The following is a 15,880-nucleotide window of genomic DNA, read 5'->3' as shown; positions in this document are numbered from 1 at the left end:
CCATTCAACATGGGCATGCCCCCCAGCCAACCCACATGTCACCTTGCACTACTGATCAACAATGCATGTCTCCCACCACCCCCACCCCCCAGCAGTGCAGGGGCAGCCTCCACCAGGCCCCCACTCATGTCCCCCTGCACCCCCACCCCCCAGCATCCAGGGTCACCCTACACCAGGCCCCCACTCATGTCTCCCACCACCCCCACCCCCCGGCAGTGCAGGGGCAGCCTCCACCAGGCCTCCACTCATGTCCCCCTGCACCCCCACCCCCCAGCAGTGCAGGGGCAGCCTCCACCAGACCCCCACTCATGTCCCCCTGCACCCCCACCCCCCAGCAGTGCAGGGGCATCCTCCACCAGGCCCCCACTCATGTCTCCCACCACCCCCACCCCCCAGCCACCGGGGGCAGCCTCCACCAGGCCCCCACTCATGTCTCCCACCACCCCCACCCCCCTGCCACCATGGGCAGCCTCCACCAGGCCCCCACTCATGTCCCCCTGCACCCCCACCCCCCAGCAGTGCAGGGGCATCCTCCACCAGGCCCCCACTCATGTCTCCCACCACCACCACCCCCCAGCAGTGCAGGGGCAGCCTCCACCAGGCCCCCACTCATGTCTCCCACCACCCCCACCCCCCGCCACCATGGGCAGCCTCCCCCAGGCCCCCACTCATGTCCCCCTGCGCCCCCACCCCCCAGCATCCAGGGGCAGCCTCCACCAGGCCCCCACTCATGTCTCCCACCACCCCACCCCCCAGCAGTGCAGGGGCAGCCTCCACCAGGCCCCCACTCATGTCTCCCACCACCCCCACCCCCCTGCCACCATGGGCAGCCTCCACCAGGCCCCCACTCATGTTCCCCTGCACCCCCACCCCCCAGCATCCAGGGTCACCCTCCACCAGGCCCCCACTCATGTCTCCCACCACCCCCACCCCCCTGCCACCATGGGCATCCTCCACCAGGCCCCCACTCATGTCTCCCACCACCCCCACCCCCCTGCCACCATGGGCATCCTCCACCAGGCCCCCACTCATGTCTCCCACCACCCCCACCCCCCAGCATCCAGGGTCACCCTCCACCAGGCCCCCACTCATGTCTCCCACCACCCCCACCCCCCAGCATCCAGGGTCACCCTCCACCAGACCCCCACTCATGTCCCCCTGCACCCCCACCCCCCAGCATCCAGGGTCACCCTACACCAGGCCCCCACTCATGTCTCCCACCACCCCCACCCCCCGGCAGTGCAGGGGCAGCCTCCACCAGGCCCCCACTCATGTCCCCCTGCACCCCCACCCCCCAGCAGTGCAGGGGCAGCCTCCACCAGGCCCCCACTCATGTCTCCCACCACCCCCACCCCCCAGCAGTGCAGGGGCACCCTCCACCAGGCCCCCATCATGTCTCCCACCACCCCCACCCCCTACCAGTGCAGGGGCAGCCTCCACCAGGCCCCCACTCATGTCTCCCACCACCCCCACCCCCCTGCCACCATGGGCATCCTCCACCAGGCCCCCACTCATGTCTCCCACCACCCCCACCCCCCAGCATCCAGGGTCACCCTCCACCAGGCCCCCACTCATGTCTCCCACCACCCCCACCCCCCTGCCACCATGGGCATCCTCCACCAGGCCCCCACTCATGTCTCCCACCACCCCCACCCCCCTGCCACCATGGGCATCCTCCACCAGGTCCCCACTCATGTCTCCCACCACCCCCAACCCCCTGCCACCATGGGCATCCTCCACCAGGCCCCCACTCATGTCTCCCACCACCCCCACCCCCCAGCCACCAGGGGCAGCCCCCACCCATGTCTCCCACCACCCCCACCCCCCAGCAGTGCAGGGGCAGCCTCCACCAGGCCACCACTCATGTCTCGTCCCATCCACCACCCCCCTGCCACCATGGGCAGCCTCCACCAGGCCCCCACTCATGTCCCCCACCACACCCACCCCCCTGACACCATGGGCATCCTCCACCAGGCCCCCACTCATGTCTCCCACCACTCCCACCCCCCAGCATCCAGGGTCACCCTCCACCAGGCCCCCACTCATGTCTCCCACCACCCCCACCCCCCTGCCACCATGGGCATCCTCCACCAGGCCCCCACTCATGTCCCCCTGCACCCCCGCCCCCCCAGCAGTGCAGGGTCACCCTCCACCAGGCCCCCACTCATGTCTACCACCACCCCACCCCCCTGCCACCATGGGCAGCCTCCACCAGGCCCCCACCCATGTCTCCCACCACCCCCACCCCCCAGCAGTGCAGGGGCAGCCTCCACCAGGCCCCCAGTCTTGTCTCCCACCACCCCCACCCCCCAGAAGTTCAGGGGCACCCTCCACCAGGCCCCCACTCATGTCTCCCACCACCCCCACCCCCCAGCATCCAGGGTCACCCTCCACCAGGCCCCCACTCATGTCCCCCTGCACCCCCACCCCCCAGCATCCAGGGTCACCCTCCACCAGGCCCCCACTCATGTCTCCCACCACCCCCACCCCCCTGCTGCCATGGGCATCCTCCACCAGGCCCCCACTCATGTCTCCCACCACCCCCACCCCCCTGCCACCATGGGCATCCTCCACCAGGCCCCCACTCATGTCTCCCACCACCCCCACCCCCCTGCCACCATGGGCATCCTCCACCAGATCCCCACTCATGTCTCCCACCACCCCCACCCCCCTGCCACCATGGGCATCCTCCACCAGGCCCCCATTCATGTCTCCCACCACCCCCACCCCCCAGCCACCAGGGGCAGCCCCCACCAGGCCCCCACCCATGTCTCCCACCACCCCCAACCCCCAGCAGTGCAGGGGCAGCCTCCACCAGGCCCCCACTCATGTCTCGTCCCACCCACCACCCCCCTGCCACCATGGGCAGCCTCCACCAGGCCCCCACCCATGTCTCCCACCACCCCCACCCCCCTGCCACCATGGGCATCCTCCACCAGGCCCCCACTCATGTCTCCCACCACTCCCACCCCTCAGCATCCAGGGTCACCCTCCACCAGGCCCCCACTCATGTCTCCCACCACCCCCACCCCCCTGCCACCATGGGCATCCTCCACCAGGCCCCCACTCATGTCCCCCTGACCCCCACCCCCCAGCAGTGCAGGGTCACACTCCACCAGGCCCCCACTCATGTCTACCACCACCCCACCCCCCTGCCACCATGGGCAGCCTCCACCAGGCCCCCACCCATGTCTCCCACCACCCCCCCCCCAGCAGTGCAGGGGCAGCCTCCACCAGGCCCCCACTCATGTCTCCCACCACCCCCACCCCCCAGCAGTGCAGGGGCACCCTCCACCAGGCCCCCATCATGTCTCCCACCACCCCCACCCCCTAGCAGTGCAGGGGCAGCCTCCACCAGGCCCCCACTCATGTCTCCCACCACCCCCACCCCCCTGCCACCATGGGCATCCTCCACCAGGCCCCCACTCATGTCTCCCACCACCCCCACCCCCCAGCATCCAGGGTCACCCTCCACCAGGCCCCCACTCATGTCTCCCACCACCCCCACCCCCCTGCCACCATGGGCATCCTCCACCAGGCCCCCACTCATGTCCCCCTGCACCCCCACCCCCCAGCAGTGCAGGGGCAGCCTCCACCAGGTGCTCACAATCCCCAATCATGTGCGTAATGGACAGCCTCCACAGCCAAAAAGCCCTACCAAGTAACCCATTCACCCACATGGAAATGGAAATCACATGTTACACCCCCAATGTTCATGAAGCTAATGAACCCATGTCCGTCACACACAATTGTTGCAATTGAATGGGAAAACACACAACATGACATGCATGAAACCAATGAGATGATACCACACAGTGAAGTATGCAAACAAAATTGTATTGAAAAAAATAAAGAATGCTAAAGAAAGAAAACAAACTACAATGTGAATGAGAAAAAATAAGCAGCATGTCCGTATAAAAAAAAAAAACTGGAAATCCAAATAGAAAAAGATTTTGTCCAAAGTCAAATGTAAAAAAATCTCCATGCAATAAAGAACTATGTACAAAAATAACAAGGGTCCATGAGCCCAACTGAACAAAGGAAACCTACTAAAAAACCTACCTAAAAATCAACTATATACAAAAAGTGGAGCAGTGTCCGTCGACTCCAAATCATAATACGAAAGAAAGGAAACCTAAAACTAAAGAACTATATACAAAGGCGGCGGGCAAGTCCAGCGGCTCACTCCGTGGTGTCCCGGGCCAGGGCATCATCGAACTCCTGTTCGATGTCCCGGAGGCGGTCCAGTTCCATGGCCCCGAGGGTCCGCAGGGACGACGCTGTGTCCTCCTCAAACCCCCTGCAGATTGCCTCGAGTCACTCGGCCCGCCTCAGGGCCCTCCGCATGGAGTTCTCCGCCCTGACCATTGTGAGCCACGCCTCTTCCGCCCGCCGCCGCTCCGCACCTATGGCGTGGCCTAACCGCTGCCACACGGAAGACACTCTCTGTCCTGGGTCCCCCTGCCCTCCGGCCGATGCCTGCCCCTCCGATGTCGAAAGCCCCGAGCCTTCATGTGTCCCACCATGTTGCTGCTGCTGCTGCTCTGCCTCTGCCCGTGCACTGCCTCCTGCTGCCTGCACATCCTCCGCCGGCTGGGGTGCACTTGTTGATGTGGCCACCCCTGCTGGACCTCCGACTCCCGACTGTGGCAGGGATGCCTCCTCCACCAGCCTGGCCGCACCGTCAGAGGCAGCTCCACAGGGCACCCAGGTGACTGATGGGTGGGAAGATGGCACAGAGGACGACTGGCGCGTAGGGGGTCCAGTTGAGGAGGGGGTCGGAGCAAGCCCCATCAGACAGCGGAATCCGGCCTGGGTGACCTGTCCCAGCAGGCTGACGTGGTCAACGAGCCATTCGAGATGACGTGCAGTCTCTCCATGAACAGACTGCAGGTCACCTCGCATGGCCCGTTGACGCAACGCCACACCAGCCAGGACAGGCTCAACCCGGACCTGGATGGCCACGTCCGCAGGTAGAGGAAGGCCAGTTGACGTCAGCTCATCCCCTGCCTGAAAGCGGGTCTGGACGTAGGCATCCCTGCTGGTGCAAGATGATGCAGGGACAGGATCGGGGACAGGATTGCACACAGGCACCTCCGCGGCCGCCTGTGCTGCCTCCTGTCCCTGGTCCTGCACTGCACCACTAGCACCAGTGGGATCCCCACCTCCAGACCCCGTCCCTGGTGCTTGCGCGACCCCCTCCTCCACCAAACCCCCCACCAACCTGGATGACTCCGTGCCATCTTCCCCCGTTGGGCCCTGTGGGGTCCCAGCTGCCCCTTCTGCTGCCGAGGAGTCCAACTGCAACCTCCGCCTCTTGGACCTCCACCCGGCAGCTGCGGCCTGGGACGTGGCACCGGACTCCTCACTCCCCGACGAGATGACAACACGGGAGTGGAGCCGGGCCTTGCGTCTCCGGCTGGCGGTCGGATCCCCGCCGCTGTGCTCCACAGCACCTTCTCCGCCCTCTTCATCAGTTGACGCTGCAGACAGGGAGAAACAAAACACAGGCATCAGGGCACTGTACAATGGACACATACACGCATGACAGTTGCACAGGAGTGGCATTGGCAAACCTCAGACATGTCATCACAATCCCCAACACACGTCATTGCAACTGGCACACATGAGCCATACCACAGCCATATCGCAACTGCCACCACCATCCCTACACATACAACAGCATCAGCAGCCAAAGGGGAGCCAGACATCACATGCAACACATGAAGTGCACCACACATGTACACACACCACCACACTTGCATGCATGTCTACACCTCTGCCAAGTGTCGCACTTTTCAGACGGGCATCCATGTCACATCTGCCAATCAGGCTTCCACATACCGCTGTCACATGCATCCATGTTGCATCACTGTTGCACCCTTGTCAAATACACACACATGCACATGTACACAGTGCTCATACATGCAGCCGAAAACAACATACATGCCTGACATCACGGACATGTCTACTTACATACACATTCATCCAAACATGTGTGCACGCACAACTGCATTTGCCATGCAAGCCCACACACACAAACACCATCCATGTCTCACACATTACAGCCCTCGCATGTGTCAGCCCCACGGCCCTGTACACCCCCACCCATACTCGACCCCATACAAACAGATGTGCAACCGGCACAATGGCGAATGATCACCACACGCACTGCTCACAATCAGGATGCATGTACACTCACCGCTCGACTCCAGACGGGTCTGCTTCTCTAGGACCTGGACGTGGAGTGCTGGGGATATGCGTTCCAGGACCCCCATCTGTTCTTCCGACAAGTGGCCCTGGCGCCCCTTGGCATCCACTGCCTTCAAGAGGCGCCGGGCCTTGTTCAGGGTCCTGGACCTGAAGTCCTCCCAGCACTTCCTGACATGTTGTAAGTCCCGGACTGCCACCCCCTCCGCGTTGATGGCAGTCACGATGTCAGTCCAGATCCGAGTCCGCCCTTCCTTGTCGGCGCGGGAACTTCCGAAGAGGGCATCATACTGCCCCAGGACTTGCTCCACCAGGACACCAACTTCGGTGGCACTGAAGCTGGTGCCCCTCTGCCTCTCTGGCCGGGGGTTGTCAGTGGTCACAGATGGTGTTTGCCCCGACATGACAACCCCAGAGGCAGGAGTGGGTGGGCAACTGGGTCCTGGGGCTGGGCTGTGGAGCGATGGAATTCCAGTCGGGAGTCTTCGGTTCCAGCAGGGGTGGTCACAGCAACAACACCCCTGGCTGATGTGCAGGCAGCAAATGGCAGTGCACGTGGGCAGCAGGCAGTCAGGCAGCAGCAGATGGCAGGTGGGAGCGTGCTCGGGGCTCTGGGGGGCAGTAGTTCGGCCTTCTGGGCAGGAGCGTGGTCTTCCGTGTGCTTACGCGTGGCCAGCTTGGTACGGAGTGATTTGGCACGTGAAAATCCTGCACGTCAGCGTGAAAACCGAGGAAAGGCACTTAGCGCGTAAGCGCGTCAGCACGCATACGCGATTCTATTGGACCAAAGGCCCTCAGCGCGTAAGCGCGTCTGTGACGTGAGCCACACGGGTGTTTCTCACACAGCACGTGATGACAGAGCACACGTGGAAAGACTGCACGTTAGAGTGTCATCGCGTGTGATTGGTGTAAATGGCCGTACACGCAGAAGTGACAAAGCGTGTAATTGGTGGAAATGGCCGTACACGCAGAAGTGACAAAGCGTGTAATTGGTGGAAATGGCCGTACACGCATAAGTCACAAAGCGTGTAATTGGTGGAAATGGCCCTAGCGCGTAGACGCCGCGTAAGTGACGCTGGACGTGTGGGCCTGTATAAAAGGTACGCGTAGAACACCATTTCCTTGTATGTGCTTTTCGTGGAGAGCGAGTGGGTGAATTCTGTACTTCTTGTCGGTTCACACGCGATTTACTTCACGGCGTTTCAAGTTCGTATTCCCTGTTACCTCTGACAGATTTTTCTCCTTTTACTCTTTTACTGGTTTACCTGGGCCTGTTCCCTCAAACAGTGTTCCCTTCTACTGTTGTCCTGCCTCCTCAGACAGCGTACAAATCTTCTTTTGGCGGGGGTGTTGCCAACCAAACGCGCTCCTTTTTCACGCTCTTTTACCTGGCAGACGGTGAGTCACGCACGTATCTAACATCTGTGCTTGCCCCGTGTGTAGCCTACCCCTTCAGAGGTCATTCTAGGCTGTGTGTGACACGCATACGTTCATTCTTGTGTTACTGGGTGCCACAGCGTAGTGCAGGTTTTTCTTTCTGCACACGTGGTCTAGGAGGGGTTGCGTGCACGTCATCTCCCTTTTTTGGGGCTCCTGTGCGTAGCGTGACCCGTCATCTTTCCCCAGGGGTTACAATCAGCCTTGCAAGAGCACTAGGGTACAATTACCATCTGGTACCCAACCCCTTTGACCCCCAATTGCCCAGGACAATATTTTACTGCCACTCCCATACGCACATTAACATCAGTGCCATGGCTGGGAGGCGAGGATTCCGTAAGGGTGGCAAAGGTGGAAGAGCCACAAGTGGTGGCCGTGGTAGATCCGGTAGGGGACATGGTCGTTACTTGCAGGGTGAGCCTGTCCCCCCATGTGTGGAGGACCAGTCAAGGGCACCCATAATCCCCCCCCTCCCGTTGAGGCTGATGTGGCTGACACCATCCATGCTCAGCCCTTGTTGGACCAGCCCATTGTGGCACCAGACCTGGCTGACTCCATGGCTGACTTCCAGGTCAGCAGGCCTATGACACGTGTGCTGGTGCACGTTGATGTCACCATGCCACGTGCATCTGGGGCAGCAAGGTCATCTGCTGCACCAAGTAGGCAGGGCGGAGAGGCTGCAGGGGCAGCTGCGGCTCCATCCACCCCAGCCCTCACACACCCAGCCGGGACAGTGTCGGTCCTAGTCCATGCTGCTGATATACCCCCTGACACCATCACACTAGAGCCAATGCCTGCACCAACTCCCATGCTGAGTGTGCAATCCCACACTCCTGATACAGAGTCCACCAGGGCTCCTGCCCCTAGTGTCCAGAGCGGCGCAGGACACTCAGGATCACCACCACCTTCCAAGCGGAAGAGGAAGAGTGCTCGTCCGGCACAGGCTGATGCCCCAGACACGGCTACACAGTCCGGCCCGTCCACGAAGCCCAGCTTCACGGATGACGAACTGAATGCACTTGTCGAGTATGTGTCCGCACATGACAACGAGATGGTCATTGTTGCAGGATCCAAGACCACACCTGCACAACGCCAGGCACACTGGCAGACCGTTGCGGACATCGTAAGTGCCCTTGGAATCGTGAGGCGCACAGCCAATGATTGCTATAAGCGCTGGAATGACCTAAAGCGCAGGGCAAAGAGTGAGCTGGCCTCAAGTCATGCCGCAACTCTAGTGACTGGAGGTGGGTCTCCAGTAGTAGACATGGAACTCACTCCACATGAGTCAGTCGCTGGGACCTACGTCACGGAGGAACAGATCCAAGGCGTGGGAGATTTGGCTGATTATGAGGCATTGTCCGGTGAGTGCACATGCATGTGTGTGTCATCCATGTGCATGGTGTGTGTGAGGACTTCTGTTTGTGTGCCAGGTGAGAGTGTGTGCGCCTGAGTCGTATGGGTCAGCCATGTGCTTCATGCAATACATCCTGCGCAGCTGCATTTGCCCATAGCTGTATCCCTTCTGCCAACAGTAGACATCTAGCCCAACTGCACGCCAGTTGCCCTTGAAGTGTCACCTTGCCACAACATTGTTGCAAAATTTTCCACTGTTCATTTAGTCAGATTTTTTACATTCCACCACTTTTACTAGGCATGTCGCAGTCCTCTAGTCACATGTCTGACATGGCTATGGTAAAGTGGAGTGACTTTGTTACCTGGATATCATTTGTTCAAACATGTCCCTGTGCAATTGGACCATTTCGGACTGGCAGCTCCAGGTGAAGAATCTGACCTGTTTGAATTAGAAAAGCTATTACATGCGGGAACTGGACAGAATGAATAGGTGCTGCCCTCCTCTCCATCTTCACTCAATAGCAATGGTACATGCCATCTGTGTGATGGCATGTGTGTTTCACCTGCCAATCACAGGCCAATGTGTGATGCCACTGCCAGGCAGCATGCAGAAAATTTGTTCATCTTCAATCTTGGTGTCATCAGTGTGTGCCATTTGCCTGCCCTTCATACGCAGTGAGGGTGCATGCATGGCAGGGTTTTAGTCATGTGGGACATGTGTCAAACAAGTATTGGTTCTCTTGCTTCTCAGCCCTCATTGTGTGCCATGGTGCTAATGCCTGTTTCCATTTCTTTGTTTTTATGTCTTTGCAGGGGAAGACGCACCTGATACTGCTGGGGTTGTGGAGATGGTGCAGACCCAGGAGGGGTCCGAGGGCCGACCAACCACCAGTGAGGGACGTGGTGTGGTGGTGGGTGAGAACCCACAAGTGCTGCAGGTCGTGCTCTCAAGGGGTGTCTCTGGCTGCACCTCCCCCGAGCTGTACTCAGGTGTTGATTCGGATGAGACCTACGTGCCGTCGCAGGTGAGTGTTCCAGGGAGGGATTCTGTTCTGTCTCACCCACCTGCACCAGGGTCAGAATCCTCAATGGGGATGTCAGTGTTGGCAGCTATGCCTTTGGTGGTTACGTATGCAGGGTCACACTCCGTGACATCTGATCCTGTTCCTGGGCCAGCAGATCAGAGGGGGAATGCAGTCCTGCAGCCTCAGGCAGTGCCGGCACAGCAAGGCGCAGTTCGCCTTGCCCCAGACAGGTGTGGTGCCCGCCGACGTGGTGGCCGTACGCCACCTGGCAATACTGCATGGGAGCAATCCATTTACGGTATGGCAACCCAACAGGCAGCATCATCCGAGATGATGGCTCAGGCCATGGATAGGGTGGCCACTTCCATTGTCCCCCTTGAAAGACTGATGGAGCGACTAGAGCAGGCAACCGACTCCATCTGCCAGTCACACAGGGAGGACATGTTGGGGTCCAACAGGGACAGGCGGGCGGCACTGGCGACTCTGCAGGAGGCCATCTCCATTGAGTCCCAGGGCCACAGGGAAGCCCTGAGGCAGGAGCTCCTTCACCTTAGGACGACTCTTGTTGAGCTTGAGGCTTCTGCACACCAAAGGACAGAACAGCAGCTGGAGCGTCTAACCCGTACGCTCTCAGCTGAGATGCAGGCAACGAGGGCGGAGGTCCGGGCATCCCGTGAGTTGTTGCAAGGGGACCTCCGCACACTCATCCTCCAGAACCAGGCCTTGCGTCATGTCACATCTGCCAATCAGGCTTCCACATACCGCTGTCACATGCATCCATGTTGCATCACTGTTGCACCCTTGTCAAATACACACACATGCACATGTACACAGTGCTCATACATGCAGCCGAAAACAACATACATGCCTGACATCACGGACATGTCTACTTACATACACATTCATCCAAACAGGTGTGCACGCACAACTGCATTTGCCATGCAAGCCCACACACACAAACACCATCCATGTCTCACACATTACAGCCCTCGCATGTGTCAGCCCCACGGCCCTGTACACCCCCACCCATACTCGACCCCATACAAACAGATGTGCAACCGGCACAATGGCGAATGATCACCACACGCACTGCTCACAATCAGGATGCATGTACACTCACCGCTCGACTCCAGACGGGTCTGCTTCTCTAGGACCTGGACGTTGAGCGCTGGGGATATGCGTTCCAGGACCCCCATCTGTTCTTCCGACAAGTGGCCCCGGCGCCCCTTGGCATCCGCTGCCTTCAAGAGGCGCCGGGCCTTGTTCAGGGTCCTGGACCTGAAGTCCTCCCAGCACTTCCTGACATGTTGTAAGTCCCGGACTGCCACCCCCTCCGCGTTGATGGCAGTCACGATGTCAGTCCAGATCCGAGTCCGTCCTTCCTTGTCGGCGCGGGAACTTCCGAAGAGGGCATCATACTGCCCCAGGACTTGCTCCACCAGGACACCAACTTCGGTGGCACTGAAGCTGGTGCCCCTCTGCCTCTCTGGCCGGGGGTTGTCAGTGGTCACAGATGGTGTTTGCCCCGACATGACAACCCCAGAGGCAGGAGTGGGTGGGCAACTGGGTCCTGGGGCTGGGCTGTGGAGCGATGGAATTCCAGTCGGGAGTCTTCGGTTCCAGCAGGGGTGGTCACAGCAACAACACCCCTGGCTGATGTGCAGGCAGCAAATGGCAGTGCACGTGGGCAGCAGGCAGTCAGGCAGCAGCAGATGGCAGGTGGGAGCGTGCTCGGGGCTCTGGGAGGCAGTAGTTCGGCCTTCTGGGCAGGAGCGTGGTCTTCCGTGTGCTTACGCGTGGCCAGCTTGGTACGGAGTGATTTGGCACGTGAAAATCCTGCACGTCAGCGTGAAAACCGAGGAAAGGCCCTTAGCGCGTAAGCGCGTCAGCACGCATACGCGATTCTATTGGACCAAAGGCCCTCAGCGCGTAAGCGTGTCTGTGACGTGAGCCGCACGGGTGTTTCTCACACAGCACGTGATGACAGAGCACACGTGGAAAGACTGCACGTCAGAGTGTCATCGCGTGTGATTGGTGTAAATGGCCGTACACGCAGAAGTGACAAAGCGTGTAATTGGTGGAAATGGCCGTACACGCAGAAGTGACAAAGCGTGTAATTGGTGGAAATGGCCGTACACGCATAAGTCACAAAGCGTGTAATTGGTGGTTATGGCCCTAGCGCGTAGACGCCGCGTAAGTGACGCTGGACGTGTGGGCCTGTATAAAAGGTACGCGTAGAACACCATTTCCTTGTACGTGCTTTTCGTGGAGAGCGAGTGGGTGAATTCTGTACTTCTTGTCGGTTCACACGCGATTTACTTCACGGCGTTTCAAGTTCGTATTCCCTGTTACCTCTGACAGATTTGTCTCCTTTTACTCTTTTACTGGTTTACCTGGGCCTGTTCCCTCAAACAGTGTTCCCTTCTACTGTTGTCCTGCCTCCTCAGACAGCGTACAAATCTTCTTTTGGCGGGGGTGTTGCCAACCAAACGCGCTCCTTTTTCACGCTCTTTTACCTGGCAGACGGTGAGTCACGCACATATCTAACATCTGTGCTTGCCCCGTGTGTAGCCTACCCCTTCAGAGGTCATTCTAGGCTGCGTGTGACACGCATACGTTCATTCTTGTGTTCCTGGGTGCCACAGCGTAGTGCAGGTTTTTCTTTCTGCACACGTGGTCTAGGAGGGGTTGCGTGCACGTCATCTCCCTTTTTTGGGGCTCCTATGCGTAGCGTGACCCGTCATCTTTCCCCAGGGGTTACAATCAGCCTTGCAAGAGCACTAGGGTACAATTACCATCTGGTACCCAACCCCTTTGACCCCCAATTGCCCAGGACAATATTTTACTGCCACTCCCATACGCACATTAACATCAGTGCCATGGCTGGGAGGCGAGGATTCCGTAAGGGTGGCAAAGGTGGAAGAGCCACAAGTGGTGGCCGTGGTAGATCCGGTAGGGGACGTGGTCGTTACTTGCAGGGTGAGCCTGTCCCCCCATGTGTGGAGGACCAGTCAAGGGCACCCATAATCCCCCACCCCCTCCCGTTGAGGCTGATGTGGCTGACACCATCCATGCTCAGCCCTTGTTGGACCAGCCCATTGTGGCACCAGACCTGGCTGACTCCATGGCTGACTTCTAGGTCAGCAGGCCTATGACACGTGTGCTGGTGCACGTTGATGTCACCATGCCACGTGCATCTGGGGCAGCAAGGTCATCTGCTGCACCAAGTAGGCAGGGCGGAGAGGCTGCAGGGGCAGCTGCGGCTCCATCCACCCCAGCCCTCACACACCCAGCCCGGACAGTGTCGGTCCTAGTCCATGCTGCTGATATACCCCCTGACACCATCACACTAGAGCCAATGCCTGCACCAACTCCCATGCTGAGTGTGCAATCCCACACTCCTGATACAGAGTCCACCAGGGCTCCTGCCCCTAGTGTCCAGAGCGGCGCAGGACACTCAGGATCACCACCACCTTCCAAGATGAAGAGGAAGAGTGCTCGTCCGGCACAGGCTGATGCCCCAGACACGGCTACACAGTCCGGCCCGTCCACGAAGCCCAGCTTCACGGATGACGAACTGAATGCACTTGTCGAGTATGTGTCCGCACATGACAACGAGATGGTCATTGTTGCAGGATCCAAGACCACACCTGCACAACGCCAGGCACACTGGCAGACCGTTGCGGACATCGTAAGTGCCCTTGGAATCGTGAGGCGCACAGCCAATGATTGCTATAAGCGCTGGAATGACCTAAAGCGCAGGGCAAAGAGTAAGCTGGCCTCAAGTCATGCCGCAACTCTAGTGACTGGAGGTGGGTCTCCAGTAGTAGACATGGAACTCACTCCACATGAGTCAGTCGCTGGGACCTACGTCACGGAGGAACAGATCCAAGGCGTGGGAGATTTGGCTGATTACGAGGCATTGTCCGGTGAGTGCACATGCATGTGTGTGTCATCCATGTGCATGGTGTGTGTGAGGGCTTCTGTTTGTGTGCCAGGTGAGAGTGTGTGCGCCTGAGTCGTATGGGTCAGCCATGTGCTTCATGCAATACATCCTGCGCAGCTGCATTTGCCCATAGCTGTATCCCTTCTGCCAACAGTAGACATCTAGCCCAACTGCACGCCAGTTGCCCTTGAAGTGTCACCTTGCCACAACATTGTTGCAAAATTTTCCACTGTTCATTTAGTCAGATTTTTTACATTCCACCACTTTTACTAGGCATGTCGCAGTCCTCTAGTCACATGTCTGACATGGCTATGGTAAAGTGGAGTGACTTTGTTACCTGGATATCATTTGTTCAAACATGTCCCTGTGCAATTGGACCATTTCGGACTGGCAGCTCCAGGTGAAGAATCTGACCTGTTTGAATTAGAAAAGCTATTACATGCGGGAACTGGACAGAATGAATAGGTGCTGTCCTCCTCTCCATCTTCACTCAATAGCAATGGTACATGCCATCTGTGTGATGGCATGTGTGTTTCACCTGCCAATCACAGGCCAATGTGTGATGCCACTGCCAGGCAGCATGCAGAACATTTGTTCATCTTCAATCTTGGTGTCATCAGTGTGTGCCATTTGCCTGCCCTTCATACGCAGTGAGGGTGCATGCATGGGAGGGTTTTAGTCATGTGGGACATGTGTCAAACAAGTACTGGTTCTCTTGCTTCTCAGCCCTCATTGTGTGCCATGGTGCTAATGCCTGTTTCCATTTCTTTGTTTTTATGTCTTTGCAGGGGAAGACGCACCTGATACTGCTGGGGTTGTGGAGATGGTGCAGACCCAGGAGGGGTCCGAGGGTCGACCAACCACCAGTGAGGGACGTGGTGTGGTGGTGGGTGAGAACCCACAAGTGCTGCAGGTCGTGCTCTCAAGGGGTGTCTCTGGCTGCACCTCCCCCGAGCTGTACTCAGGTGTTGATTCGGATGAGACCTACGTGCCGTCGCAGGTGAGTGTTCCAGGGAGGGATTCTGTTCTGTCTCACCCACCTGCACCAGGGTCAGAATCCTCAATGGGGATGTCAGTGTTGGCAGCTATGCCTTTGGTGGTTACGGATGCAGGGTCACACTCCGTGACATCTGATCCTGTTCCTGGGCCAGCAGATCAGAAGGGGAATGCAGTCCTGCAGCCTCAGGCAGTGCCGGCACAGCAAGGCGCAGTTCGCCTTGCCCCAGACAGGTGTGGTGCCCGCCGACGTGGTGGCCGTACGCCACCTGGCAATACTGCATGGGAGCAATCCATTTACGGTATGGCAACCTGTCTCCATCTTCACTCAATAGCAATGGTACATGCCATCTGTGTGATGGCATGTGTGTTTCACCTGCCAATCACAGGCCAATGTGTGATGCCACTGCCAGGCAGCATGCAGAACATTTGTTCATCTTCAATCTTGGTGTCATCAGTGTGTGCCATTTGCCTGCCCTTCATACGCAGTGAGGGTGCATGCATGGGAGGGTTTTAGTCATGTGGGACATGTGTCAAACAAGTACTGGTTCTCTTGCTTCTCAGCCCTCATTGTGTGCCATGGTGCTAATGCCTGTTTCCATTTCTTTGTTTTTATGTCTTTGCAGGGGAAGACGCACCTGATACTGCTGGGGTTGTGGAGATGGTGCAGACCCAGGAGGGGTCCGAGGGCCGACCAACCACCAGTGAGGGACGTGGTGTGGTGGTGGGTGAGAACCCACAAGTGCTGCAGGTCGTGCTCTCAAGGGGTGTCTCTGGCTGCACCTCCCCCGAGCTGTACTCAGGTGTTGATTCGGATGAGACCTACGTGCCGTCGCAGGTGAGTGTTCCAGGGAGGGATTCTGTTCTGTCTCACCCACCTGCACCAGGGTCAGAATCCTCAATGGGGATGTCA

Source organism: Ambystoma mexicanum, chromosome 3p (genome assembly GCF_040938575.1).
Source record: "Ambystoma mexicanum isolate Mex_15411 chromosome 3p, UKY_AmexF1_1, whole genome shotgun sequence".
NCBI classification, from domain to species: domain Eukaryota; kingdom Metazoa; phylum Chordata; class Amphibia; order Caudata; family Ambystomatidae; genus Ambystoma; species Ambystoma mexicanum.
This window is presented reverse-complemented; position numbering follows the sequence as displayed.